The sequence below is a fragment of the Cygnus olor genome, chromosome Z, assembly GCF_009769625.2.
Source record: "Cygnus olor isolate bCygOlo1 chromosome Z, bCygOlo1.pri.v2, whole genome shotgun sequence".
In the NCBI taxonomy this organism is placed as follows: domain Eukaryota; kingdom Metazoa; phylum Chordata; class Aves; order Anseriformes; family Anatidae; genus Cygnus; species Cygnus olor.
Window position 1 is genome coordinate 30,579,938 of NC_049198.1, and position 5,978 is coordinate 30,585,915.

The following is a 5,978-nucleotide window of genomic DNA, read 5'->3' on the forward strand; positions in this document are numbered from 1 at the left end:
GCTTCAGAGAATTCCCACTAAAATTCCCACAGAGAATTCCCATCTAAAAGTCATAGTATGAAATTCAGCTGCTATTTGTAAACACGTTGATTCTTTTAGTCATGCCTATAACAAAGGACGAGCAATAAGACTCTCCCTTCATTATAAAAAGTAATCTCACTTCATATGCTCAGCAGATTTCATCATTCCTGTGCTTCAGTCCAGTAACTCTCATTTTTGTTTTTCCTTTCCTGAATATGATGCAGCCCCTTGGTTCTTCTTGACTCAATGGACCTGTCATTTTTAATGGCTTGCTGAAATCTCAAAATCAGAATTGCTGAAACTCAACTCCTCATGTTTTCTTCTGAAAATGCCCATCCATCTCCATGTTGGTGCCAGCAGTGTCACTATCTGCTATGCAGTCTTGCAGCCTAGGAATCACTTCTGATCCTGTTCTCCCTCCTTGTCCTAAATCACAGCAATAGTCTCCTGCTGCACTGGGTTGTAGGTGCCTGTCTCTCTAGGTGTTTGCTTGGTTTGCACTGACAACTGCAACCTCCTTCTCATTATTTTCTTCAAACACATTTTGCTCTCTTCAGCAGATTCAGGCTTTCCACTTTAAAACAGTCTGTTTTAGCTGTCAGAATGAGAAGTTCTTCTCTTATCTTAGTTAGAGATTACTTCTGGTGAGCTTAAGTTCAAAGTTTTTGGCCATGCTGTTATATGTTACAACAACCAACCTTTCTGCCATTTTTTTCTTCAGTTATACTCCACTCTCTTTTAAATCACATGGATATCCAAATCATCCCCTCTTACAATATTCCTCTTTTTTTTTTCCCCTCTTTTTAAAAAATTCCTTGAACTATGTCCCCAAACCAATATTCCAAGACACCACTTTCATTTCAGCCAAATTAATCCTGGAGTCTCGTCCTGTAGTCTACCCTGAAGACTACAAAAAGTATAACAGTTAAACCCAGCTTTGAATTTCTTTTCTCTCTTGCCAAAAAATATACTCATTGCTGTCCCTTTTCTTATCTATTCTTTCCTTCCCTTCTTTTGCTGTGTCTTGGTTCTAGACCTCAAGCTTACTGAAGCTAAAATCTGTATATTCCTTTCATGAGGCACTTAGCTAATGTGTAGGCAGTGTGCAAATATCAAACAATAATTATTTCTCCAAGGATGGATTTAGTAATACACAGACATTAAATGCCATCTCCCTTTGATTACTAAGGACGTGTTGTGTGTCTATGTGGATCCCAGGAAAATACAGGAGTGGGGGCTGCACATGAGAAACTAAAAATACTTAAAAGTAAATTCTCTCATTGAGATGAAAGGGATAAGTCCTTGGTGCAATGTTACTTACTACTCTGAATGTCTGCTGGATCAGGACCTTAGTTTACAATGTGATGAGCCAAATCTTCCCTGCCAGAGCCCTTTCCAGAACACCTGACACTGCACAAGCCCCATTTACTGTCAGTCATTAAGCAGAGCTGTCAAAACTAGCGGGAGAGAGAAAAAAAAATGTATCTAGCACCAGTCAGTGGATTCTAACAATAATCTCTTACAAGTCACCGATTACTTTCTCGGAGATGCAAGAGATTACTGATTACTTTTAAATTACTAAAGCATGGATCTGTGAAAATAGGGCCATATTTCTTTACAGAGATGTGTTTCAATGCATCCCCACATTTAAAACTGAAAATCAAATCCAATATTTAATTCATTCCTACAAAGAGAATAAGTTTTCAATTTAGGTTTAACTGTTTATTTAATGTTTCTTTATCCAATAGCAGAAATTGTTGCTCTAGCTCTCAGTAAATATTAACTTGAAGAAAAGGAAAAAATAAATTAGCATATTGATTAAGCACAGCCTGGATGCCATGATAACATTACAGCTAGCTGTTTGGTATTTTGATCTTTTTTACTTTGATAAAATTTATTATCTGAAAATGTAATAAATAATTATTTCATAGAGTATCATAACATAACAATAAAAGCAGTATCTTGCCTTTTTATTCCAGACAATGGATAAAGAGATTTCGTCACCACTCATGCAATCCTCCTGGATATAGCTCAAGTACCAGTATTAATGTTGCAGTCGCCACAATACATAAATCAATATTTCTAATTTATCTGGGGCCATTATTTGACATCAGCTGCTTTCAATTTTAAACTCCAAGACTAAGCATCATTTTCAGACTATTTTGTTATTAAAAAAAAATGTATTTTCAGATTCAAGAAGAAGGTAAATTATTATTTTGTTTAGTTGTTCTATCTACAGTAAAAATACTCTATATTGTTTGCAACTGTCAATGGGAAGTCAGATTTTTTAGAGTTTGGACCTTAGAATCTTCAGTTGCTGGTGCCTGTAGCAAAGTCAGCAATTTCTCAGATAATATGTCTCATAGCTGTGCATATTACTGTATCGGGGTAATTGTCAGCTGGGTATTGCAGAGGAAGCCTGAAAAAAGCTAGACAAATGACATTTCTACAAAATGTTTAATTTATTTGCAATTCCAGAAACTTCCCTTTTACAAAATAATCCTTTTTATTCAGCCACATGCTTGTAGCACAAATCCCAATATAATAAGTTAGCATATAGCAAAGCCTGTTACTGGTTTGAGATCCAATCTCTACCTTCCCTGACTTTCTGGGGTGGATTTTAGGATACCACAGCCAAAACAGATTTATAGTTCTGTCACAATTCTTCGGGTTCAGGCATTTATCTGAACCTTCCCTCCTCTATCTGTTCTGACTATTTGCAAAAATTTTCAAACTCTATTGAATAAGTTTTGACTCTTCCCTGACATGCTGTCACACTCAGATCTGTGCACCAAGCAAATTGATAGCACTAGGGGAAAGGAATTTTAAATCCAGTCCCCTTGCCCCTCCTTTTATTTTTTTTTTATTTTTTTATTTTTTTCCCACTGCAGTGTGAAGTTTCTTTTGCTCACTCAACCCTAGGCTAAATGGACCTTTGAGATAAATTTTGCATTAGTTTATCTCTCAGTTTGAGTGTTACATGATTCTGTACTTACTGTCATGGGGGTTAGCTGTTACCCTTGCATCTGCCAAGACATTTCCACCAGCCTGGTGTCAGACTCAAAATTAGTGATTAATAAAGTTAAATTAGTGAAAGAGGAACAAGCTTCAAGTTATTGAAAGGAATGAGAATGATATATGAACATCATTAGTTTTTCCTTAAAGAGTATTTATATGATTATATGAATGCAAAAAGGCAAAGCAGTATTTTAGTCTTTCTCTAGTCACTGGAACACTCTGAAGCAGATGGACTGTGTGACTGATGATTCAATAATTGCACTCATTAAAAATGTTCACGCTTTTATTTCCACCCCCCCCCCCCACACACACACACATTCTGTGAAGAGCTGAGGAATGAAATGTTTTTGTCATTGTCAGCAGATAGATAATTGAGTTTGCTTTGATTTCCTGGGGTGCCCCTTCCCCACCCCCATGCTGTGGATTGACATCCCCAGAAGTGCTGCAGAACATTTGAATCAGACCCAAGTGTCTTAAAGGAGAAAAACACCATAGAAAGACTCCTGTCTCTCTCTCAGTGTTCACTTGTGTGCACTCAGCCAGCAACCTACCTCAGTAGAAGACAGCATGCATTTGCTTTTCTGCCAGATTACCTCCTGCCATGATGCAGTTACCTATCTGTAAGGCTCAAGGAAAAGATAGTTCTGCCTTGAACATATGCACAGAAAGCTTCTCTGTTTTTATTTTTGCCAGCTAGAATCAGCCTAAAGGTGATGTAGAGGAGAGGTTCTCCAGCTGTGCAAATGCTTGATTCCTGTTGTTGCAAGAGTGTGAAATCAACATAATCTCACAAAGATGAGAAAAAGTAGTAAATAAAATGGTGCTAGCTAGAGCAAAGAAAAAGAGCGGTCCTACTTTCTCTGAAAACAAAAATAGAAGTGTCTCCCAGCTCTGCCAAAGGGGTGCTTCCTTTTGTTTCTAATATTAAGTTTTGAGTTTACATTTAAATTTAAACCACCTACTAGTGAGAGCATTCTCCAAATGAAGCTTCACATTCACTCATTGTACCTACCTATTGTATGGTCACCCATTTTGTAGATGCTATGGTTTGAACAAATAGGGTAGAAGCTGTGTAATCCATGACTTTCTGGTGGTCTCCAGCTGCTCCAGGAGTCTCTCACATTGTCAATCATTTGTATTTTGCAAACATCTAGATGAGACCAGAGCATCATGGTGTTCTGCCTACTTCAGAGAGTTCTTTCCAACTCTGATTAAGGTCTTTGAGATGTACTTTTGCAGCCTCCATGTTTATGTTTCACTCTTCTGTACCCTTGGGCAAAAGAAAAAAAAATTCTGCAGAACATTTTATCTTCGACTTCTTGAGCACACTTCCTAGACTAAGGTGCTCCATGATACAATTCTGATCTGCTATTAGAGCACTTAGGAGATCTAGGAAGACTGTATAAGTGCTTAGGCACTTAGCCGGTCTTCTGTGCCCATTGCCTCTTAAGTTCCCACCAGCTGAAGTATGTAATACACAGACTTAGACACAAAATATATGGATCTAAAAAAAAAGTTGGTAGGTCCTCATATCATTTTTTCCCTCAAGATCATTGCACCCTGTTATTCTTTGTGTCTGTCATGTATCAAGATTTTTACACAAATTATGATGTGGGGATTCTTCATATACTGTTTCAACAGCTGAAAGGAATGTCTCTATCAGAAAAGAATGCTTTTTCCTTGTTCATCAGCTGCCTTTTGTCTTTGTGAACTCCCTGAACTGTTCACCTTGTTCCGGTGCTCAAAGTCTGCTTCTACAGATTAATTCCTCCCTCTACGTGTAAATTCTAGTTATTCCTTTTCCATGTAAAATACAGTTATTCCCTTTTCTTCTAATCTGGAGGAAAATATTCCAGACTCTAAGAGTCCTTAGCCAACAATCTGTTCACAGTCATAGCTGTGAATGTTACTTCACCTTCTCCTCCCAATACACAGTACAGAATGAAGGCTATTCATGTGACATAGTATTATGTTTAGTTCATAAAAACAAACTGAAGTATATAAAGTGCACATACATCTGCCAAATCATTACACCATGTCGACTTCAAGTGGGTTTTCCACTTAGCCAGAGAATACAAACCTCTGAATTATATGGGATACTTGCATAGGGAAATGACATGATTTGCACAGAATAAAATAGCATTGTACTTTAAGTAAGCTATTTCAGTTAACATTCACAGGAGTATGCTAAATCTCATGCTCAATAATGTGACCACAATGTTTTGTGAAATGGATCTTAAATAGCCTTGTCTTTCATGAAACAGTTTCCTCCAATGAATTTGGAAGTTTCTAAGTGAATGTTGCAGTACAAAGTTGAACAGAATGAAACCCTCTACAACTACAGTTGGGGATTCAGGAAGATACCTCAAACTGTCTTGAAACGTAACACTACACATAATTAGCTGCATTCTGACAGCATAAGGGGATGACTGACAGTCAAGAATGCACAGTCAAGCTTGAAAAGAAAGGTCTGGTTAAAAATGAGTCTCAGTGGCAGTTCTCTATCACTTGGAGAAGGAAGTTATCATTCCAGGAACCTCCTGGATCGCCTGTGTCCTGTTGTGCTGTCCCTCCAACAGATATTAGGGTGGTTGAAGTCCCCCGTGAGGACTAGGGCTTGTGAACGTGAGGCTGCTTCTATCTGTCTGTAGAGGGCCTCATCTCTTTAGTCTTCCTGATAAGGTGGTCTGTAACAGAACCCATACTAAAATGTCACCTGTCTTTGCCCTCCCTTAAATACTGACCCATAAGCTCCCTGTCATCTCATCATCCATCCCCAGGAGGAGTTCCACATGCTCCAGGTGCTCGTTGACAGTTTTGGTGAGGTGGCCATATTTTCATTAACTTCTTGGACCAGCCCACAGGTGACCTCTTCACCTCTCATATCCTTCAAAGGGTAACACCCCCTGTTCACCTACTTTTCTTATCTTTCCTTTTTC